Source organism: Lynx canadensis, chromosome C1 (genome assembly GCF_007474595.2).
Source record: "Lynx canadensis isolate LIC74 chromosome C1, mLynCan4.pri.v2, whole genome shotgun sequence".
In the NCBI taxonomy this organism is placed as follows: Eukaryota; Metazoa; Chordata; class Mammalia; order Carnivora; family Felidae; genus Lynx; species Lynx canadensis.
In genome coordinates, this window is record NC_044310.1 from 208,421,218 (window position 1) to 208,446,660 (window position 25,443).

The 25,443-nt window shown below is 38.6% G+C and overlaps 1 protein-coding gene and 1 long non-coding RNA gene across 2 annotated transcripts in view; one reads left to right on the forward strand and one right to left on the reverse strand.

Moving 5' to 3' along the window:
* Positions 1-25,443, forward strand: part of NYAP2 (neuronal tyrosine-phosphorylated phosphoinositide-3-kinase adaptor 2) — a 262,096-nt gene that overhangs the window by 229,972 nt on the left and 6,681 nt on the right. The window lies entirely within an intron of this gene.
* On the reverse strand, positions 1,221-21,611 carry LOC115521860. Its single transcript, XR_003971187.1, has 3 exons — positions 21,600-21,611; positions 19,395-19,397; positions 1,221-1,297 (listed from the first exon to the last, which is right to left on the reverse strand). It is a non-coding gene; the product is annotated as an uncharacterized LOC115521860 (long non-coding RNA).

A 25,443-nucleotide genomic window follows, 5' to 3' on the forward strand; every position in this document is an offset into this window, starting at 1 on the left:
AGCACTGATGTAGATTTAACCAACAGCACACAAAAGACAAATAATGTATTCACCATGATTTATCCAGCTTCTGGGCTTCCACGGGGAATCTGTGAACAGACACTTTAAAGGGGGAGGAAGCAACCAGACTGTCACTTCAAAGCCTTTGTTTCCTAAAATAAATGCTGCATTAGAGGTAGTTAATAATCCCTAGTTGTCAGCTATTTTGACAAGGATCGTATTTGGAATACTGCATTTAATGACTTAGTTCCCAGGAAATGCGGAAGTTACTTGAAGGGCCACAAGGTGTCAAAAAGAATCATACCCAGCCCAGTCATCTTTGCCCATGAAAGGGCTGAGGCTCTTCAGGAGTAGCCTTTGCGGTCAGTCACTTATCCTTCAGGATGCAATCTAGAGAGGAACCCAAACTGTGCTGTCGTTTGACCGATGCTAACAAATAATGAAACAAGGAACCTTTGGAGAAGTCTTGCATTGGAAGCACTTAACATCCATGGTTGCTTTTCCCAGACCTTGTGGAATTTCCAGGTCTTTTGATTTCTACATCCATACGAAATGAGATAATGAATGTAAAATGACATTTTAAGCTAGAATATTTAAATGTAAATGCTTATTTTCAATCATTTATTATTTAACACGTAGTCCCCCCCCCCTTTTTTTTTAACATTTAACTTTGAGCAAAGAAGTGCAAGGCACTGTCCGGAAGCCTTAGGGGGGAACAGGACAGGCCACAGGACAGGAGAGCAGGAGACAGCAAGACTGGGGCCGCTCCAACAGCTCTAGGTTCTGGCTTCTCTCAGACCCAAAGGTGTCTTGGAGAGTGATCATGAGGTTTTATGACAGGTTCATCCTTTTCCCCAATGGGTGACCCTTCTCTCGACCTGTCCCCATATCTAGCCTCCACACCACAAGAGACTATGTGTTGACTCCTCAGTGTAAAATTCTGTAAAGTGTGCCCATTGCTTACAGGATGGATGATAAAGGGCTTTGCCTGGATTTCAAGACCTATATGATCGGCCCTGGTCTTTCTGTCCACCTTCATTATCCAGCACCCTATCTGGTCCATCTCATGCCTATCTACGTACCCTGCATGGTTCTTTCTCACTTTCAAATGTCCCAGGGATGCCTCCAAGATTTGCCTAACATTTACGTCTTCTTGGAACACCCTCCCTAATCTTGGGGTCCTGGAAATCAGTGCTTATCTGTACATCAAACCTGGAATCGGTGTGAGAGCACAGATAGCTGTGAATAGGGTTGTGATGGCTCCTAGACATAGGGTGAGAGTTTGAATGGCTGTGTTCTCCGGCCACAACCCTCCCAGGCATATCTCCCATCCCCATATCTCCCTATACTTTGTACTTACTACGCCTTATTTTTATATAAAGTAAAGGGGAGAGTGTTCGGGTTCAGAGCCGACGGCCGAGAGAGAATTCTTGAGACGTCTTTGGTGCAAAAAGGTGGTTTTATTAAAGCACAGAGACAGGACCCATGGGCAGAAAGAGCTGCCCAGGGATTATGAGGAGTGACTGATTATACACTTGCAGGTTGGGAGGGGGTTAGGGATAGAATAAGTCTTTAAGGTATTTTGGAAACAAGGTTTCCAGGACCTTGAGGGGCTAGCTGCTGTTAGGAAAAGGTCATTTATTACTGTTGAGTAAAAACTCAGTCATGAGACCCTTCAGATGTATATCAGGGGGCCATAATCTTGGAGTATGATTGCTGATTGCCAATCTATAACTTAGGGGGTAGAGATAAAGGAAGTTTCCAAAGGAGGTTTTATATGTTAAAATAGACTCAGGGGATCCTGGAGGGTTGAGATAATGTTAAGCTAAGATTGCTTTTGCCCCTAGCAAAGTGTCATCATCCAAGCAGCTGAGTTCCTAGAGGAAGGTCTGTCTGCCTGTCTCAAGGACTTGTCAGCAGGCTGTGAGTTGTATGGAAATTTAATTTTTTTTTCTTCTGCCTTTGTTTCCCACATCCTAAAAGAGAACATTGTCTGAGGATGTTAGCCTCTGTTCTGATACCCGGAAAAAGCAATCTGGGGAAAGGTCAGGTTAGAAAGATTCCTTTGCTATCAGAGTTTTCAATTGGCAGTTGTGCATTGGAAATTACAAAGAGGAGGCTGCACCATGTCATGTTTCTCAAATATATTTGACCATGGAACCCTCCCCGCCTCCGTTTTTTTTTTTTTTTTTTTCATTTTTCCAAAGAGCCTCTTTTTTAATTCCAAAGATGCAGATTATAAGTGTCTGGCTCTTTAAGGGCTGGGGTGTATATTTTCATCTTAGAAATCTCTAGTCGTCCTGTACATACTGAATGAATAAATTAATGGTACAGGTGGAAACAGATAAGCATCTCATTGTAAAGCTGTTATAATAATTTGCAGAAGCATTTGGGCTCCTGACAGGTGGCTCTGCGCATAGTCCTCACATATGCCCACCTCCATCAGTTTACTGTTTTTACCTGCTGGTGGAGGATGAGAGACAACTAAATGTTAGAGAAGAGATTTAAAATTCAGGGGCCACCGAGGGAGATAAAACAACGACTGCAATTCACAGGAAAAGGGAAATACCTATTCAATTCATTCCTAAAAATTCTTTCTTTCTTTCTTTCTTTCTTTCTTTCTTTCTTTCTTTCTTCTTTCTCTTTCTTCTTTCTCTCTCTTTCTTTCTTTTTTTTTTTTAAAGCAGCTTTATTAATACAAGGAGGGACAGTATGTCATGGGGCCCATTTTAGAAAAGTAGTAAACTTTAATGATGCAAGAATATATTGAGGACAGAACAGAAACTGGGATTGGAGGAAATTAAGACCTTTATGGTCCCTCATGGAAGTGATTATGAAGCTCTCTCCCCACAAATAGTTCACTCTGAAATTTTATTTTTTTAAAATAACACAAAGCTTACACAACGTTTACATTTCTGACACCTGCCACATTGCGTGTTCATCTATTCACATTCTGATGTGTGGAAGGTCTTCTCCCACACCACCGAGCAATTCTTCAACACCAGCTGGGTATCCTATGACTTAACTCAATTCTGACTGCAAATAACTCAATTATCTGCCTGCGGATGGCACCAGATCCCACAGGTCAAGGGCTTGGCTCTACAAGACTGGCCCCACCAGTCTTGCCATAATGGAAAGTCCAGGTTGTCACTCCGCTTCTGACCAACTGGCTCTAAATCTGAGGTTCCTACGACCCCCTCCTTGGGTTCAGGCATTTGGCTGAAGCGGCTCACAGAACTTAGAGAAACTTTTACTTACTAGATCACTGGGTCATTACGAAAGAATATAAATCAGGATGAGTGGATGGAAGAGGTGCCTTCCTCTTGACAAGAGGTGCCTTGTCCCCAGGACAAGTTCTGGGGAAGTGAGGTACTGCTTCCAATGCTCTCTGAGAACCCCCTTCTCTCTTTGAATCTCTACACATTTACCAACCTGTGGAAGAAAGCTCTAGAACTTCTTCCTTTTGGGTTTTCACAAAGGCTTCATGCCACAGGTTGGATTGATTAATCCATTGACTATTGATGATTGAACTCATTCTCCAGGGCCTCTCCCCTCCCTGGCGGTGGGTGGAGCTAAAAGTGCCAACCCTCCAATCACGCATGTGGTTGGCTCCATTGGCAAGCAGCCCCCCATCCTGCCTGGTTTCCAAAAGTCATCTCATTAGCATAACAAAAGACACCTTTACTGTTCTCTTGGCAGGTAATTCCAAGGGTTTGAGGAGCAGTGTGCCAGGAAGAGGGGTGAAGACCAAGGACAGATTCCTTATTATGAATCCCACTATCACAGTCTTTATATATTCTACTTCATTTAACTTTTCTTTTTACAAAATTTTGCATAAGGTTACTGAAGCTGAACCCCTTCTGTCTTGCATCCAGTCTTTTTTTTCTATTGTTTTGCCCCCGATTTTGAGGGCAGGTGACCTCAACACATGACAACTTGTCTCTTGGGTGATTGAGCACATGTTACATGCCCGCAGAATTTCTAAAACTATTCCTGCAGCCAACTTTAAATACAAAGGCAAGAGTTCAAAAAGTGTTTTTTGAAAAGGTGTGAGAACTATCAGTGACAAAGAGCTATTTGCTATTGTAGGATGCTGACTTAAAAGAAAGTCTACCCTCCTGCTATACTGTCTGTCTTCTCAAAAAGAGTCATGGAAGGGAGACTTCTAATTCAACTATTAACTGTGTAATGAGTTGTGGGCGCGAAGAGTTGCTAAAGCTGCCAGAAGAGGGCAGCATTTTGTCTTTACCCGTTTCCTTTAAAATTCAGGACAGATTTTCCGGGTCCTTAAGGAAGTGCCACATGTCAACACTCGCCATGGACATGAAGAGAAATTATGTGGAGGGGTGAGGCCAACAGAATGATCTGGAATAGAGCATGTCATGTTTTTTTCCTCCCTTCTCTTCCTGCCTCTTATCTTTCTTTCCTCTTCCTCTTCGATGCTCCCGGTACAGCGACTAGACCCTAGGAAATACGATTCACTGCAGGATATTACTAGGTGCAAACTTTCTGATGCTGTTACATGCTACAGCTCTGCAAACAGTCATTTGAGGTCTGGGCAAAAAGACAGTGTGGATCAAATTAATTTGGGGCCATCTTACCTTCTCCTCTTCCTTCTAAAGCCTCCCTGCTCTAAAATCACCTACCTCACACAACATTTTCCAGCCTGTGTCTCATACCCACTGGCTAACCTACCACCTTTTGAACCACTAACCAAATACTAATAACTAATAAGAGTAACTGTCATTGCTAGTTACTACCACGTAGAACTGTCATTGAGGCTTTGCAGTAATTAGCATTAGCCCTTTAGAGTTTGCAAGCTGCTTTCATGCATTCACTCAACAAACGCTCATTCTCCATCTGAAAAGCACCAGGTGTTCTGATAGATGCTCAGTGGTTGATAAAACTTTTTGCGTTTAAAGGAACTTCGGCCTGATAAACGATACACGCACACGCACACGCACGCACACCCCACACATTTTAATCGTGACATTTCATCTCTAAATACTTAAACTGTATCTCTAAGACCAAGGACATATTTTCTAAACAGTCACACCCCAAAAGGCAGTCAAGTCAACTCTACTGACTTAATACTATGGCCTCATATAAAGCCGATTTTCAAATCTCTACGAGTGTCCCAATACTATGCCCTTCCCCAATCCAGGGTCCAACCTGGCATCACATATTGCATTCAGTTTTCATAGTCTTTTTAAAAATTACTTTTCATTATGAGTATTTCTGAGCTGCGATGATTTTTCACTGCGCTGAAATTTTCAGTCTAGAACAGTTTTGTTTTGTTTTGTTTTTCAGAATGACCCTTAGTTTTGATGATTGTTCCTTTGTGACTAGAGTTAGTTAAACATTTTGAGCCAGAAGACCACTTGTGAAGGTCTTCTCAGAGAATCACATGGCACACAATGTTCCATGACTGGCAACATGATGTTGGATCACTTGATGAAGGCTGTTTTTCTATTCTAAATACTCGGTGGGGCGCCTGGGTGGCTCAGTCGTTAAGCGTCCGGCTTCGGCTCAGGTCATGATCTCACGGTCCGTGAGTTCGAGCCCCGCGTCGGGCTCTGTGCTGACAGATCAGAGCCTGGAGCCTGTTTCAGATTCTGTGTTTCCCTCTGTCTCTGCCCTTCCCCTGCTCATGCTCTGCCTCTCTCTGTCTCAAAAATAAAATAAAATAAAATAAAATAAAATAAAATAAAATAAAAACATTAAATACTCAGTACCAGGAGGGAGGGATCGGGGAGGCTCTGTTGGAGTCTGTTCACCACAAGACCAAATCCACTGATTAAATACATTTTGCCTCTTGCATTTTATTTTTAAAAAAAGAAAAAAAAAATGATCAATTTCTAAATAGATTTGACTTTACATTTTCCTTTGTGACCATCACAATGAGTCTGCAAGTTGCATCCTTACGCTCTACGTCTGATGAGAAAACTGAAAAACAAAAGGTCAAGTCTCAAGTTTACATAGCTAGCAATGGCAAATCTGGTATTTTTTAACCCTTTCCAGTCACTCCCCATGCCATGTTTTTTCTTATATGGATCAGCCTCAAATACCGAGCACAAATGTTTTGTACCGTTCATCACCACTAGAGGGGGGAAGAGGAATTTCAAAGTTAATATATGGGAAATCTTGAGAGTACAGAGTTCCGTGCTGGGGACTGCTTAAACCTGAATGAATAATAATAAAAAAAAGATGCTGTATCCCCACTGCCGCCCCACCTTTTTTTTTTTTTTTTGCTCATTTAAGTTAAGATAGATTGAATATACATTAATACAGACATTGTAGAATAAGATTAAAGACAAATATAAACACTAGCCAACTATGAAATGAATAATGGCCCATATTTAATTTATAATAAGGTTTTAGATAAGAGAAGCAGTTGGTTGTTTTTTTCCAATATGTATTATCTATCTGCAAGCATAAAACATAGTACATGCACTTATGGAACAGGCATTGAATCTCTCTTTTTCCATGAATCTATCTTTTTTCCTTTTTAGAGAAAAGACAGAAAGTCATTATGGAGTATGAACTTGGCATTTATTATACTGTGTTGTTTTAAAATTAAAGGACCCCAATTAAATATCTGTATATTACATCTTTACCTACCACAGTAAGATATCATGATGTTTAATTCATCTTTAAAAATTCACTACCGTGGAAAAATACAAGGCAAAGCTAATCTTTACACTGACTCGATTATTAAAACAGACCTTATCTTGTGATATAAATAGAAACCTACATTTTTGATTCCCAAAGTAACAGCAATAACAAAATAGTAATCAATGGGGGAAAAGAAAGAAAGAAAGAAAGAAAGAAAGAAAGAAGAAAACAAAAAATAGAAGCCTGGTCCTCTCATGTCAGCCCTATGAAAACAGATGTCCCACACATACTGGATAGACTTTGAAAATCATAGGGAAGTGCTAAAGTGAATAACAGAAAATAAATCAAAACCTCATTAATATTTAAAGTGCTAAATGAAGAAAATGTAAAGTAGTAATAGAAAATATATAATAATGCTACACTTTAAAGAGGAAAAAAGGAAGATTGAAAGAAAGAAACATGACATATTGTAGTTCTGTCCCACTGTCAGATGATGTGTGGTGCAAAAAGGTCAACTTAGTAGGTACTATGATTCAAAACTTGTTTAGGGGCACCTGGGTGGCTCAGTCGGTTGAACATCCAACTTTGGCTGAGGTCATCATCTCACAGTCTGTGTGTTCGATCCCCATGTCGGGCTCTGTGCTGACAGCTCCGAGCCTGGAGCCTGCTTCAGATTCTGTGTCTCTTCTCTCTGCCCCTCCCCTGCTTGCACTCTGTCTCTCTCTGTCTCTCTCTCTCAAAGATAAGTACATATTTAAAAAAAAAGATCTTTTGTTTAAAGCCAGTTTGAGGACCTCCTCTGAAGAGTCAGGAACTATGAAGAGTTGGAGGGCGCAGGGATTCACCTTGTATAAGGGAAAGCTGAAACACTCTTCAGATGAAGAGCTTTGCCTGGCGCATTCTGGCCCTCTAAGACACACCCTCTGCTCTGAACAGTGGATCTGGTAATTGTGGGTCCTACCTTGGAAGGATGTGTAGATAAACCATGATGAGTTCCTCTGACCAAATCCATTTCAAACAACTTTGCTATGGTTCCCTCTCCACGGCTTTAACGATATACATGGCCACCAAGGAATAAAGGATGGAGATCATCTGTTTCTCATCTTAACCCAAGAGGCAGGTTTAACTAGAGGAAATGGGTGGATGCTGTTGTATAAAGTATTTTTATGAGACCGGAGAGGAAAATCCTGGAATGTTTTACCAGGAGAGGTCGTGAAATCTTCCCTTTGGAGACCTTTAAAACCATAGCAGATTCCCAAATTGATGAGCCGATACTAGTCTGGCTCTGCCCACAGGCAAGCGAAAGGATTTGTCGATGGGTCTTTAGGACTTTATAAATATAATTTTATGGGAAGAAAATGTTGTAAAGGCCCTTATAAAATGATGGCCTTAATTATCATTTGTATGCCCTTGTACTGCCACACAGGGGTGCTATTGACTTAGTGTATCTCTTCCTCAGAAAATGATTTTAGTATTTTCTCCAAAAATCTTACCAGAGGCTTTTGGCAATCACGTTGGCAGAATCAGAGAACAAGTCGCAATTTTAAAATATATTTTGGAATTTTAAAATACATTTCGGAATGACAGAGATCTGGATTAAAGTCAATTTTCCTAAAAGGCATTTGGACTGCTTGTAACAATCTCTTTAGAAAAATAAACACCATCCCTGGATTATCACTATGGATCAATAACAAACTACACTCCTTCCAGGCAGTAATAGGAGTTATAGACACTTGTAAATCAAATCACCATCTTAGGCTGTGATCAGGCAACCCTTTTGGTACTGGAATTGTAGGACTGATGAGCAGTTCTTAGAAAAAGGGGATAGTTAGAAAACTCAGTCTTCTTTGAGGAATGAGTGTGGCAAAACAAAAACAGTGGGGACCCCAGCCGTTGGACTTCCAACCGTTCTTCCTTGGCAGGGAGGGGAAATGCCAAAGGGCTCTTCAACCATTTCTGTACTCGTCACCCATAGTTCTCTGTTCCCCCCTTAATATTGGGCATAATACCAAAGCAGGTGTTCTGTCACTGAGCTGAACTGAAGCTCACGGATTTGCTGTGTGGTGAGCAGCGGACCCATTGAAGGCTGAGGAAGCATGGTGAAGTCACAAAGCTCAGGGTCTTAATTTTCCTAAGTTGGATCCATTACAGTTTTAGTAACTAGCTTCCTGCTCTGAGAGCTGCTGGGTAGAGAGAAGAAGCGAAGGTGAATGAAAACCTCCCATTTCTCCTAGCAAGACTTGGATGAGGACACCAGTGTCTTCAAGAGAGGGTAACTTGCAGAGAATTTGAGGCTTTGGATGTCTATTAGGTTGTATGAGTTTGGAGGTTTAAAAGGCATCCTGACATGACCTGTGTAGAAGGACTGCATTTTCTGGTGTTTGCAAATAAAATGCTTTGTGAACTTAACCTAAAAATAGTCTTAGAGATTATTAATTAATCTTTTCTCTGGAATCTTTGGTGGGGAGTGGGGAAGGTTCGCACACCTGGAGTACTTGAGAAGAAATATTTGTGTTCACACTTGCCCCTTGGGGCTGTTACTGGTGAGTGTGCAGAGGGCAGCAGTGAAGTATGTCATTTTTGGAGAAGCTACAGACGGGCAAAGTGAGTCAGCACAGGCTGTGGGATGGAAAGTTACCCTCAGTCCAGAAGCTTTGTCCTATGACCACAACTCCTGACCTGTCATTGCTTTGTGTATTTTTCTCCTTTTGCTACTTGAGACCAGGAAGCTGTCTATATTTGCTATTAGTCAATCAACAAGTGGGACATATGTTACATCCCATATCCCGAGTCCGATCTCTTTGTAGGGTCTCTTGGGAGTGATATGTGGAGAAAGAAACAGAGGTTCTATTCGGTTCCAGTGGGGGTGAAGATTTGTGGATGTTTGCCAAGGGTACGGGGGTCACCAGGATTCAGAGAACTCAAATGGGAATACAATCTGGGAGTTATATCTTTCATAACATTCTGATTTTAGAGTAGATTGTATTTAGAGCAGTGAGGGGCAAAACTCCAGGCTTACATGCTGACAGAAGAGAAACGATATGGCACTTAATTTCTAGAGTAAAATGAATGGTTATCCATGACTGCCTTCTCGTATCATTTGGCAAGATATGTTTTTTTCACAAGCTGCATAGGTTGCATTAATGATTTTCATTAGTCATTGTTTATTAATGGTGAAAGAGTGTCCATGGCTCTTCTCAAAACTTGGAACAAATTAATGGCTTCCATTTTCAAAGGTCAAGTTCTTTCAGAGCTTTTTCTAAAATTTCATGGGAGGAAGGCAACTTTTCATTTAATTTGTAGCATTTTCTTAAATGAGTAAAAGTAAACATAATAACCATTTGTTTCTTTCCAGAATCCTATATGTTTTTGAATTGCATGATAAGATATGAAATATAAGCTTTGGGGACCCAGAGGCATCCTCCCAGAATATTATTTATGAAACTCATTGCTCATGAACATGGTATGATTGGTTGTAAATGTGCAGATGTGCAGGGTCTTTGAGTCTAGTCCTAGCTCAATTATCCCCTTGCTAGATTCCATGGACAAATTATTTAACCTCTCTGACTCAGGTGTCTTATCTGAAAAATTGTGGTAATTAAGATGAGTTGTAATTATAGTTCTAAAGAGTATAGGATAATGGTAATTTATGACAAAATAGATTTGACAACATCATCGGTTTTGTTATCATTGCTCAGTCCTCAAAGGACAATGAATAAATTATTTCATTTCTGTCCCAGCTAAGAGAAAGATACTAAATATATTATATGAGAAACTTGGCAAGTTGTGTTCAGGGAAAAATGTAGCTTGACAAGTATGGACATCATTACAATTGTTTTTGGAGGCATGTTCTCATTTTAGAAGAATGTTTTAAAAAAGCAAATACTTATTTCAGAAAAAAAAAACAGAAAAGAAAACATTAGTAATACTATATAATTTGAAATCATGATACTAGGAAAAAAAAGTAAGTGTACTAAGTAAGAAGTTGTACTATATATGATACAGTGAGTATTTGGATACTTTTAAAAAATTGTGCCTATAATGTTCATTAAAGCATATAATAATTATATTGAATTATGTAATTCTGTTGATTATCTAATGTAACTCAAAACTTATTTATTTATTTATTTAAATGTTCATTTATTTTTGAGAGAGAAAGAAAAAAAAAGAGTGGGGGAGGGGCAGAGAGAAGGAGACAGAGAATCCCAAGCAGGCACCACACCGACTGCAGAGATCCCGAGATGGGGCTCGAACCCCTAAACCGTGAGATCATGACCTGAGCCAAAGTCAGATGCTTAACCGACTGAGCCACCCAGGCGCCCCTCAAAACAATATTTACAAACTGGAAACACATTGGTAACACATGTTTACTTCAGAGTGTAATTTCTAATGGTTTTAAATTTTTTCAAATCAGTTTTATTATTGACTCTTTTTTCTACTTCTCAAGAATGCTCCTGCGTGTAGAAAGATGGTGTGAAGTCCATCAACCCTGAAAACTCTCTGCCTGTCACCACCCTGCTCTGGAACCTTAGTTTCCTCACCTGTAACATGGAAATGGTCACAGTGCTTTTAGTGAATATAAATGGAGACATGAGATGAGATGATGTATTGAGCAGGTAGCGTTGTTTTTGACATGCTCTGATGTCCGGTCTACCTCGTAACATTTCCCCTTGTCTTAGAAGTCATGAGTGAGTGTTTGGCTACAGCAGGACAGCTTCTCAGGAGCTGCAATACCTCTAGTCAGAAGGTCAATGGAAGGCTCTAAAAGCTGTTATGAAGCTTGACAAAATACATCTCTCCCTCATTAACCAAAGATATCTTTGACAGAGATTAAAAGGTTGCTCAGATTTAAAAGTATGGAAAAGCTCTAGTCGAAAAGGCCCTGCCTTATAAGGTGTGGGGTTTTCTTACATTGGCAAGAGGTTGCTATTCATTCACAGACTGTCTTACCATGAGTCCCAAATATGGCACCGCTCCTGAATTACTCTACTGACAATAATTTGCATTTTTCTAGAGCTGTAGGGCTCAATTTTCTCAAGATTAGTATTACTATTTTAATTTTTATTTTAGGGAGAAAAAGCATGTGAGCATGGGGGAGGGAAGGAGGGGGAGAGAGAGAGAGAGAGAGAGAGAGAGAGAGAGAGAGAGAATTTTAAACAGGCTCCACACCCAGCTCAGCACCCGAGGAGGGGTTCGATCCCATGATCCTGGGATCATGACCTGAGGCCAAATCAAGAGTCAGACACTCAACCGACTGAGCCATCCAGGTGTCCGAAGATTATTTTTAATTCAAGACTATTTTTAATTTTATGAACATAAATGTGTAAATGACAGAGATAACACCTTTTACTTATATAACTTTTTATAAAGATATGATATATTTTATTGGCCTCTATACATAATCAAATTGTAATAGAGACTAGCATTCTTATTTTTAAAAGTGGAAAGTTGAGACTGTTTATAACTTCCCTAATGTCCCTTCCAATGCAATTTTATTCCCTGAAAACTACTAATGGATATTAGCTATGGTTTGTTTTGTAATTCTGAACCCACACGTTCATTAAAAAAAGTATATAAAGAGAGCATCTCATTAGTATGTTGCATATCATTTCCATAATTAGATATGTATCCATCCATAGAAGTCCTTTTTTAATTTTTTTTAATGTGTACTTATTTTTGAAAGAGATAGAAAGCATGAGTGGGGAAGGACAGAGAGAGAGGAAAGAGAGAGAGAGAGAGAGAGAGAGAGCCAGCATGGGTGGGGGAGGGGCAGACAGAGAAGGAGACACAGAATCTGAAGCAGGCTCCAGGCTCCAAGCTGTCAGCAAAGAGCCCAATGCGGGGCTCGAACCCGCTAACCGTGATATCATGACCTGAGCCGAAGTTGGAAACTTAACTGACTGAGCCACCCAGGCACCCCCATCCATAGAAGTCTTTTTAAAAGTAAGATGTAAAGTACTGGAAAATATCATTCTGAGACATTGCACCCTAGATCTGGATATAGCCACATGAAAAAACTAGCTAGAATGCAAGTTGTAAAATAACAATACACTTCTTCACACTTTGTGTGCTTTTTTACATTTGTGATTATGGATTGAGTAGCTAAGCGGCCATAACAGGCATAGCCCAAAATTTTAGTATTTTTCCCCTGAAGTAGTGTTTCTCTGTCACACAAATTCAACATGGATGTTCCTGGTCGATGGCTATTTCTGATTTGGGGACCAACCTGGGCTTCTCCCAAGGTAGAGCTCTGTCATTCCTGAGAACATCTGTATCTTCAACTGAATCTGCTACCTCCGGCTGGTAGGTGAGGGATGGAGGGAAAAGAGAGATCATGCATGAAAGATTTATTTCAGTCTGTCTTGAGAGAGACACATTGAATTTAGTTACAAGGTCCTTTGTAACTAGAAGGGTGTATGTAGGTTTCAGTAAGTAATTATTGTAGATGTAAATGCACAAATCATGGTAGCAGGCATGGATTGAAAACAGCGGGGTCTAAAGTCTTCGGAATTGCTGAGGGGTTACTGAATTCAGAGAGAAGCAGTGGGGCACTGAAGATTCTGGAGTTAGATTCGGCTATTCTGTTGCCTGGTGGTACCTCTTTGGACAGCACTGTAACTCCGGTGAGCCTCAGATACTTAACCCGTGAGACAGGAAGAGAAAGAAAATGAACACTTATTGGCCACATGCTCTTTTCCAGAAACGGTGATAGATAAGTAATAGAAAAGGTTTAGAATCCCACCGTAGTCACAAAACTGCTTGAGAGTTGTATTTCAAGAAAAATAAAACAGGCTCGTTACTGTTTGCTGTTGTGGTCCTGTGTACAGCCATGAGAAATTATAAGGTCTTTCATGAATAATACATGATTATTCTACTAGAAGATAGCCAATGCATTTAGAATTATCTCTATGTTAGCAGGTGTGGAGAACCATAGGAAGAACAGTTGCAATGGGAAACAAGAGGGGCGCCTGAGTGGCTCAGTCGGTTAAGCGTCCAACTTCAGCTCAGCTCATGACCTTGTGGTTTGTGAGTTCGAGCACCACATCAGGCTCTCTGCTGTCAGCACAAAACCCTCTTTGGATCCTCTGTGTCCCTCTCTCTGCTCTCCCCCACTTGTGCTCTCTCTATCTCCCTCCCTCTCTCTCTCTTTCTCAAAAATAGTAAGTAAACACTTTAGGGGCACCTGGGAGTTAGTGGGTTCGAGCCCCGCGTCGGGCTCTGTGCCGACAGCTCAGAGCCTGGAGCCTCCTTTGGATTCTGTGTCTCCCTCTCTCTCTGCCCCTACCCCACTAGAACTGTCTCTCTCTCAAAAAACTAAACATCAATTTTTTAAAAATACTAAATAAACATTTTTAAAAAGTGGGAAAGAAGAAATGAAAACAGTAGTAGGATTTTTAGGCCACCTCAATTCCATTTGAACCCTCTAGCAGCTACAAACTATTACAAAACACCCATATCCTCCTTCTCCCCCCTAGTCTTTGTGATTTTCATTTCTTCCCCCACTTGTGTTTTATTTCTGAGTGGTCTATGCATCTGACCTGGGGAGAAGAAAGGTTGTCATTTTAGCTGTTATGAAATCATGGGTTTCTGAAGGTGTTGGTTATTTCTTCAGGCTCTCAGAACAGCATGTCAAGAAGGATTCCTCATATTTTCAAAAGTAATAGGCGTATCACATCTTCAGACATCTAAAGATGTCCTTGACTGAGAGAAATCATCATTTAATTTGCCTTGGGAGTGATATGGGAGCCCAGAGTTCTTAGGAAGGAGTTGTAAGCAATGAGATCATGAAAACAGACATGACCATCAGGTCCACACATTTCAATAACAACCTAACTTACGTAGCCATAATGCTCTGACAATGGGAGCCCTTTGACGTTTCTAGGCAGATAAATGGCGTGATGAAAGCCATTCTCTAGGGACACGGATGTACAATAGCAGTCATCACCCCTCTTTCTTAGTGACTTGTCAACCAGGGTAGAGGCACAAGGACAATCCTGGAATAATTTCCAGCAAGGACTTTACTGCTTTAAATCTTTGATTTGATTCCACTTTTGAACATAAACAGTCCTTATGTACAGAAGGGAATGATACTGTGGCCCACACATGATTCTCTGGAAGGTGGGTGCTGGGAATGCTGGGGGATGGAACAGTCATTTTCTGGGTGATAACTCAAGTCACTTCCAGGATGAAAGAGCGTATGAACAGGATGAACACTAGAAGCTTTGCAAGTATTGATTTAGAAGAGACTTTGTGCATACGGGTTTGGTTTTTAAGCTAGGTGGCCTTCTCAATGGTTAACACTTTAATTACCATTTAATAAGAAATTCCTTCCAGTTTTCAAACGTTAGCCGATTGCATCCAACTGCCCTCATGAGAAGTGCATTACCAGCAAATAAGAGCTGTTAATCCTGGAAATTAGATGTCAAGACGTTCAGTTTGAGCCTTGCATGGAAACCCTTGTGTGTTTCTCCGTCAAGCACATCTTCCACAGGACATGCCTGTCCCAAACAGCAGTTAGCTGAGCCTCTGTTGCATTCGTAGCCCTTCTGAAGGAGGTCTTTCTGGGCAGTGAGTAAACAGAAGAGAAGGAAGAAGCCAGTGGAAGATACAAAGGCAGCAGGGAAAGCACCTGTCTCTTGAGCTTGGTAGATCATACGCTACAAGGAGACCTTTCGCTGTTGGGTTGATTTTGGGTTTCTCATATGAGGCGATGGGTTTTTCCTGCCTTTCTGTACCGACCACGTGAAGAGTTGAATGAATTTGGCTAAAAGGTATTGGCCGACCTCTTCTGAGAAAATGCAAATATAAGAGTCCAATGCACTTATGGTCAAAATTACAAGGCTGACTTTGATTACTTGAGGAGTCGGGGCTAGCCAGGAGGTGGGATGAAAGGCCTCGAGCTTTAGGTCCGTGTGGCCCAGACATGGAATCACAGAATGAAAGGAGATTTATTTAAATGGCACAGTTAGGGAGACACAGACCCCGATGCCTGCAGCTGCCTGGCAGGAATTAATAGTGCTTGCTCACTTTGATAGAATCAGCGGTACAGCAAATATTTTTCTCCTATTAAAAATTTCATTACCAGTAAAATGTAAAGTGGCAACTGGCACTTTGCTTCAGCATGGAATAAAAACGGGGACCGGGTTGAAGTGAAAGAGATAAGCCTACGTAAAGAGAGGGGAGAAAACTCACCTCCACCAACTGTTGCCAGGCTTCTCTGATTTTTCAGGAGAACCCCAAAATCTAGAGGCGCCTGTCTCCCCCTTCCCCTCTCTTTCTCTCCTTTAACATGCAATCTACTGATTTTTCTTTTTTCACATCGGCTCAAAAATGTAAAATATCGTGCACCTTATATGAAATACAGCTATGAGCCCCATGCGGCCCTGAATTTTACTGTGTGCCCTCTGGTTCTTTCTAACCTGAGGCCAATACGCATGAACTGACTTGCCCGGAGATAGTCAGTAACAAGGCTGGCTTCAGAATTGTTGGGATCAGAAGTGTGTTTCTCCTTTATAGCAGAGGGGTGCTCATATTGGGCAATGCTTTCTGGTGGAGGAAAAAAATATATTTTATGTACTTTCCCAGCTTTATTCAAAGTTATAAGAACTAAAAATGATTGTAAGCTATTCCAGAGATTATTATTAAAGTCTGTTCCTTGAGGGCTAGGATATTCTGCTTGCCTGTGAAACTCCCTCTCTTTTTCTAGATAAAACAAATGTTTACTGAGATGTGACTCTCCTTAATTTATCTGTGGTCAAGTCCATATGCGCTATTAAAAGCCAATATTTTGTAATGAAATTAAACTTGAAATTACATTAATGCTAATGTAAGTGATTAAGAGAATATACTTAGTGAAAAACATCAATACACTTCTTGTAATTGAATTTTATCTTCTAATACTGTTTGCTCCTTAAGGGAATGTCTCTTTAAGGCATTCTACTTATAAACTTCTTGCTCATTTAAAAACATAAATTAATTCTGAAACCTGCTCAGAGGGTTTTTTTTTCCTTTATTACAAACAATTAGTTTAATCAATTAACAGCTGAAATTGTATCTGTAGTCATTATTAGGTTTAATTGCTGAGAACTATGTTGTGTCTTTTTAATTGGGAAAAATGTATCACAATTTTTAATAGCCTTTTTACTTTCCAAGGGCAAAGACTTTATGATCATAAAATAATACAAAGCTGAATCAAAAATAATATATGTATTTTTGTATAATATAATATTTATATATTTTGTTATTTTAAATTATTTTATTATTATATAACATTTTACATATTCTATTGTGGTTGGCGTATTAATTATATATTATCTAATATAAGTATGTTATTAATTATTCTATTACATTACATCATATTATATATTTTTAAGAGTATGCATGGTTCTGCCTATGGACATAAACATAATTTTTTACATAAGTTTTTTTAATGTTTAATTATTTTTAAGAGACAGAGACAGAGTGTGAGCAGGGGAGGGGCAGAGAGAGGGAGACACAGAATCGGACGCAGGCTCCAGGCTCTGAGCTGTCAGCACAGAACTCGATATGGGACTTGAACCCACAAACCATGAGATCATGACCTGAGCCGAAGTTGGATGCTTAACTGAGTGAGCCACTCACGTGCCCCGACATAATACTTTCTATATGTGACATGAATCAGCTTTTCTCTGAAAAGCCTCGTCTTGCATTTTGATATATGAATGTCATATATTACATTATATAGCATTTAGGCTTATGTTAGATGTCCTTCACTACTTTATATACATTTTAATACAGCAACTTTAAGGAAATTTCAGACGTTTGAGAATTATATCAAAAATCAATTATTTCTCATACAATACTGTCATCGTGTCTCAGCCATTTTTCTGTATCCTTGCACAGAAGAATCCACTTATTACATGTGTAGATATGCTCTGTATACCTGTATAAAGATGCAAATACCATGTCATTCACATCTAGATGAATTAGATAGAGAGGTTTCCATTATATGCTTGACAAGCCTTTCGCCAGGAAACAGACACTAAATTACGTACAATTGCCAATTTGCATTTTGCGTGTCTTCATAAGAGATACAAAGTTAACACCCAATTCTGACAACTTGCTTTTTGCTTTTAGTTGTCATCTTGTAATATGGAAACGTGATGCATTTACAATGTTTCAAACCTTCCATTTTCTGCATGTTGAAATTTTATTCTTCTCTAAAATTTGGCTACAGCAAAGAATTTGTAAAATGATGGCTTGATGCAATTAGCATCCCTGGCCTTTTTCCATGATGCAACTTTTTTCCTTGAGCTTTTTCTCCAAATGCAACTCATTGAATCAGCTAACATTCCTGCCGCTCATTCAAGAGATACCAGTAACTCACCATACTTGTGAATATACCTAGAGAAGCAGACGTGTGTGCAGAAGGATTACTACATTGTCTGCTACCATGAAAGGGAGAAAAAAGATGTTTATTGAAATGAATTGCAGTATGGTTGATGAAACAACCAGAAAACTATCTCCAGAGGGAGGCACTTGGCTTGAGGCAGTGTCCGTAGCAGGTAATAATACACGCTCAGCACTTACTTGTGTGGAAGTCCTACCAGTGAGTAAGAGGTTTGGAAGGGAGATGAGATGGATGTTTATACAGCGAGTAACAAATCGTCATTCTTATTGTTATTGAAATTGTTACGGAAATTGTGTCCACTTGGACACATCTCCAATCAGGACACCCCATCCATTTACATTAAATGTTTCACTAATCGTATCTTTAAGAAGGCAGCCAAAAGGGAGATAAAGCAAAGAGAAGAGAGGAACTAGGTTTGCAGTTCAACTCTGGGATGTTAAAGATAATCAAATGACAATTTTCCAAGGCCTTATGAGTATATTCTTGTGGGTTAGATGCAAGGAACATGCACGGTGGACAGAAGGTCTGACCCAGGGAGGGAGATTATCATGTTCTGCTCCCTTGTTAATTCCTTTTCACACCCAGTATGGAGTCTGTCTCCGGGGGCTGCTAAGTGATCTTTAACCTCTTGCGAACTTGAGTTTCTCATCTGGAAAATGGTGATCACAGGGTTATTGTGAGGCTAGCGTGAAATGAATCAAGTGAATGTTCACATGATGCCTTGCCCACTGAGAGGAAACACTTTGGTTACTGTGTGCATGATTTCAATAACATGATGAGAGGGTGGTGGTGATGACTGAAATGGCAAATATGACAAATAATAAGGTCAAAGTTTCACTTCTCCGCTAAAGTTTTCATAGATTATAAATCTTCTAACCTTTTAATCTTTCAGCAACAAACTTTATCACCTTTATTTAATCTAGTACATTTTCCCATGTCATTAACTATGTGAAGTGAAAGTACCATAATAACTCTGTGTGTGTGTGTGTGTGTGTGTGTGTGCGTATGTTGTTTCCAGTTTGGGCCACTTTAATCACAATTAGCTGTGGTATGATCTGGTGTAATGAGAAGGGCATAGACTTTGACATTAGTGTATTTAGGTCTTGAATCCCAATTCTTGTTCTGCCTTCTATTAGGAATATGATGCTGTAGATACTATTCAACCTCTTCAAGCCTCAGTTTATCCTTGAAAGAATAGCAATAAGACATGCTTATAGAATGATTAAGCTTTAAAAGAATTAATATATGCTAAGTGCCTGCTGAGAGTCTGGAACAGGGTTTATGCACAAGAAATCACGGTTGCTGCTTATTACATTGTTGATATTATGATTGTTCCTGAGACTGGGACAGTCCTTTGCTCCAAAGCCACATGACCAAAGGTGAATATAACTTGCTAACTTATTTTAGAACTTTTGAAAATCATTCAGGAGTGTTTTAAATCATTCATTGAGTTCAATCAATAATCTTAAGACATGAGATTTTACCAGCTGTAGTCACCATTTTTTCTCTTCAGTGATATTATTGACACATATATTCCTTCAGCAAAACTTTTATTATTATATTTTTTGAACAACATGATAGCCAGGAGATCCCTAGAAATTTTCAACAATTTAATAATAGATGTATGATTGATATATATATATATATATATATATATATATATGCAAAAACATGCAAGTACATATATACACAAAAGTATGATACATAATTTTATACACACATATATAAAATGTGTGTGTATATATCTTCAGGAATATATATGAAATGTACATATGTATATGTGTTTCGTGTGGATGTGTATGTCCTTGTGGTAGACTTCTAGACAGGCTTCAAAACAGATTTTTATTTTCTTTTAAGGGAATATAATGATTCTTTTAGACATACTTGTTAAATATTTTCCTAAGTGAAACACTTAAGAAGACCATTGTAATAAATTGCAACCTGGAAGACTACATTTGTCCAAAATATGCATCATCTGAAGCAGAAAAATGAATTTTTTTTTTCCTTGGAAAAGACTGATTAGGTGTATAGGTGAGTATGGATGTAGATTTATGTTTCAAGAAGATAATGGTTACACCAGGGCAATTTGAAAAGGGGAAGAACAATTTTTTCACTTAGACATTATTTTCCTTAAGGTAGAATTGATATATATATATTTTAACGATTGAGTGTTTCACTCTAGCTACTACCTTGTAAAATGACATTATAAGACAGAAGTGCAGAATTTAAAATGTGACTAAACCATTATGATTAACAAATATATGCTTGAACAGTTGATTAAATACTTGTAATAAATAAATGTAGGTTCTTAGCTCATGAAGAATTAAAAAGTAAAATTTGTCTCTTCATTGTTTTAACTTTTGTCTCATTTTCCACCTTAAATATATTTTTCCCTTCCTAAGCAACATATTTTTCAGTGACGAGGAAAAGTATAAATAAATTAAGTAAAATATGAATTAAAGAGTTTGCTGAAGCCATAAACTTGAAAAATATAAATCATTATATTTATAGATTATTGAAAAGGCAGGGGGGTTAAAGAATAACAAATGGAGGCATTTTGAAACATATCAATTGATTTGACTTTGGAAAAATTAGAAACATCTGTCTGTAATAACAGAAATGACTATAAAGTGTCAGACACTGGAAATAATTAGCATAAATAAAATGTAAGTACCTGTTTAAAATTGTTTAAAAAATATAAAGTAAGTAAATATATAATATAATATAATATAATATAATATAATATAATATAATATATATATATAATATAAAGTAAGTAAAAATACCACCTCATTAGAGACCAAAAAAAAAAAAAAAGAGTAAACCAAGGGTATGAATCAACTTTTCTGTTATTAAATGTTTTGGAAATATGCAATCTCATTGAACTCACTATTAATAATAGCAAATGTTGAAATCAAAGTGTTCTTCTAGACACAGAACATTTATAGGGTTTTTGGGTTGTTGCTTGCTTGTGTCTTTGGTAACACAACCCGTGCTAGTAGGGTATGAATCCCACACTGCTTATGGGAATGGAAAATGGTTTAATTTTTCTGGAAGAACAGGAGGCTATATCTGCATCAAAAGCCTTAAAATGGTCTGATGCTTGACTTGGGAGTTACTTTTTTGAGAGGATTTCTGTAAGAAAATGTCATAAAGTATTGAAACATGACTTACAGCATTTAAAAAATGAAATCCAACCAAAGTAAAGGTATTCATAATGAATAATTTGTTTTTGTTAACATGTCTTGAAAAAAGCATCTAAAACTCTATAATAATGAGGAAAACACAAGGATATGAAGTTTTATATATAGTGGAATCATAAGTTAAAAATAATTTGTATGTTTAGGTTCATACACAGTGGTTACATATATACATGATTATAATTATGTATATATGATTTATATGTAAGGAAATATATTTAACATTTTGTGTGGTGGTATCACAATTGATTTTTCCCTTAAATTACTATAATCCATATTTGGTAAGATAGGCATAAGTTACTTTTATAACCAGAAGAAACAAGTGGAAAATCTACTTCTCAGGTTAGTCGCTTTAAAATTTATTTCAAAGAAACTTTAACTATTTATTATGATACTTCTTTGAGGGTACTGACTTAAGATTCTAGGGCTACCAAAATAACATAAACAGGATTTCTGTTTTCCAGAATTTCAGAATCCTGTGCAAAACTCATAATTAATACGATATTCATAGCATTAGGAGACCTACTGACTTCAAGAATGAATGAATGAATGAATGAATGCTGTGCCAGCAGTAAGCAAGCATGGCTATCATAGTGGATCTCAGAATGGATTGGATTCTTGCTGCATTTGGCTGGACTTTAAAAGCATAAATCAGATTTCACATGAAAAATAAGGGTTCAAAGAGGCAGAGAATTCCAGAATGGGGAAATACCCTGATTTAAAGAATGGAAGCAAATCTTGTGCCTGTGGTGTTGGGTGAGTTGTGATAGCCTGTATGATGGGAGTACAAAGTAAATAATGGAGTGAAATAATTAGCCAGAAAAGACAATGTTGAAGTTCACTGTGGTGTGTCTGGGGCATTGACTGTTTTCTGGAGGAAGTGGGGAGCCGTAATATGATTTTGTGGGGGCCTCACCGAGAGTACTTGGGCAGAAGAGTGGCTGCAGGATTACAGGTGACCTGTACGTGCAACAGTAGAGGCCATATCGATAGTTCAGGAACTGAATCAAGAAACTGACACTGGAAATGTGAATATAGGTGACAGATTTGAGAAACATTTCTGAAATAGAATTAAACACTTTTTGGATCATTTGAATGCCATTACCTAAGCCCCACTTCACGCAGAACCTAGAGTCGGACTCTGGGGATGTTAACTAAGAATGTGCATTTTAACAAGCTCTCAGGGGATGCCAAATGCGTACCGATGTTTGGGGGGCATGGGTTGGTCACCTAACCTGAGCCAAAGGGCCAAGGATGCTGAGACCTCACCATTCAAAGGATATGAATCCTTGAGACCCCAAGGATTCAAAGACCTTAGAGTCTGAGAAAGATGCTCTCAACTGCAGAACATCCAGGATGTGGCTTCCATGGAATCAAGGGCTGAGTTTAAGGTCGGATGGCTCTTAAGGTTCAAAAACTGTAGGAAATAATTTTTTTTAACCTTGTACACTTGGCATATTGCTGAGTTCAGCTGAACCGAAGTGGAATAAAATCATTTATGTATTAAAAAAATTTTTTTTAACATTTATTTATTTTTGAGAGACAGAGAGAGACAGAGCATGAGCAGGGGAGGGGCAGAGAGAGAGGGAGACACAGAGTCTGAAGCAGGCTGCAGGCTCTGAGCAAGCTGTCAGCACAGAGCCTGATGCGGGGATTGATCCCACGAACCGTGAGATCACGACCTGAGCTGAAGCTGGACTCCCAGCGGACTGAGCCACCCAGGCGCCCCTCTATTTTGTCTTTAAAGCCACGGAATTGTAAGGCTGTTTTTGATTAGTGAGTTTTACATAATTGATCATGTAAGCAAGCACAAATATGTAAAACCAAATAGCTTACATGGCTTGAAATAACAACATGTGATGTTTCTCATATGCCTAGTAGTTGATCAGAGATTATACATAAAGGGGATCTGCAGATCTAGAAAAGGAAGGTGGAGTTGGTGTATGCCCATGATGTTGCATTCAAAAGCAGCTCTGAAACCAAGATGTGGCTCTCATTTTGTCAATATATCTGCATTTTAAAGTGAAATTTGGTGGGGCGCCTGAGTGGTGCAGTCGGTTGGGCATCCGACTCTAGCTCAAGTCATGATCTTGCGGTTCGTGAGTTCGAGCCCCGCGTCGGGCTCTGTGCTGACACCTCAGAGCCTGGAGCCTACTTCGAATTCTGTGTCTCCCTCTCTCTGTGCCCCTCCCCCACTCACACTCTGTCTCTCTCTTTCAAAAATAAAGATTAAAAAAAATTTTTAAGTGAAATTTTGGCATCCAAAGTAAAATCTGCAGTTCCCATAGAAGCCTTAGGTATACACTTGTCTAATAATTCTTTCATAAAGCAGAGGTTCTGAGTCAAAGTTGTTGATAAATGAGAGAGGAGGACAAGGGAATAATTTAAGAAGCACCCAATCAATAGATCAGAATTAAAGATGGGAAAAAAAAATAGAAGCAAAAAACTATTTAAAAAGCTAAAGATAGGCCAAAGATACTATTGTTACAAATAACATCATCAAAATCTAAAGTTAGGAGAATTTTATACATATGTTTAATTCTCGTAATATCAGAAAGAAAACAATATAACTTCCTTGTGGAGCCTCACGAATGGTCTCTGTCACCACTGTGTAATTCTGCTTTATAATGTGAACACAGCCACGGATGATACGTCCACAAATGGACATTCTGGGTGTCCATTAGACGTTCATAGACACTGCCACTTGAATTTGATATAATTTTCATGTGTCAAAAAACATTCTTTTTTTTTTTTGGTTTCGTTTGGTTTTGTTCAACTGTTTAAACACACAAAACAGAAATTCTTGCTTATGAGCTGTACAAAAATAGGCAGTGGGCTGTATTTGGGAAGTGGGTTGTATTTTGCCAACCACTGATGGTTACCTTGAAGTTAGATGTAAAAAAGCCACAGTTACTTACATGTTTATTTTTTTATGTATGTTTTGTTAATAGAGTTTCCATCTCTTTGCTCACTCCAAAGGACAGGAAGAACACTTTCAATGACAGCACTAACAGCTCTGGCTGACCTCAGGACACCTATGGATAAGGGAATGCATGGAGGCAGCAGACTCACTACCTCCCATAATTCCTGAAAAATTAGCTTTCCTTTCTCCAGTCACACTTCCCCTTCCTTGTTGCCCCGCCAATGCCATCCATGCTCTCCTAGGGAAATTTTCTGCAGGGTAAAGAGAACATGCAAAGAAATTTGGTGACTCTAAGCTTCTTTTTCAGTCAGATTAAGGTTTACACTCCCGTGTTGGAAATGGTGATTTTCCATAAGAGGGGTTACGGGAGGTGGAGAAATTGGCACAGAGAGAGTAACATGGAACTGATTTTTTATTTTCCTGAGAGCATCTGAAAATTAGTGCTGGTGTGGGGTCTATTGTTTTAAGAAATTAAATTTTATTCACAAGTCACGGTTACATTTAATTCCAAGGCCAACGAGACACTTGCTCGACATTGCTTGGTCCTTTAAGTCTTTGGTAAATTACTGCTTGTTTTACATGTTAACTCATGAGGCACAAACAAATCAAGTCAATGAAGCTATGCCTACCTGTATCAATTTGATTCCAGTATCCATTTTAGTGTTGAAGTGCTAACGTTGAAATGCTTATTTCAGATTTTTTTAAATCTCTTTATGGTTTTCATATTTTGGAAATTAAATAATTTTAAATAAATATATGGAGATTTATTATTGAACATATTATCATTCTTCTGGTCTTTGGATAAAATATACTCAATATCAGAAAGTACTTAGTTTATTTCCTAGAGAAAGTAATGATTGAAGTAAATTAAAGATTCCTTGACATTTATGTTATTCTGCATGCATTGAAGGATCAGTAGATAAGATCATTAACAGTGTCTGGGGCTTTACAATTTCCCAATCCAATTGCCTCTGTTCATTGCCTCCTATAACCATGTGAAGTATGATGTATGTGGCAATACATGAAATGTGTATATAAAGTATGTCCAATATACATAATATATATAAAGCATATACAAATATATATACTATGTGTATATGAATTATGTATCAATATACATACAATGTATATAGGAAGGGCATACAACTTCAGAGAGATACATGACTTTTCAGTATGATAAAACAATCAAGATCCCAATCAAGTTAGTTAACTTTTTCCATTATACCGTGTTGCTTCCATCTAAAAACATTGCAAGGTAAACTGCAGTTAGCATTTGGAATGAATGTGGTTTCTTCAGGTGATTTTTAAAAAATATA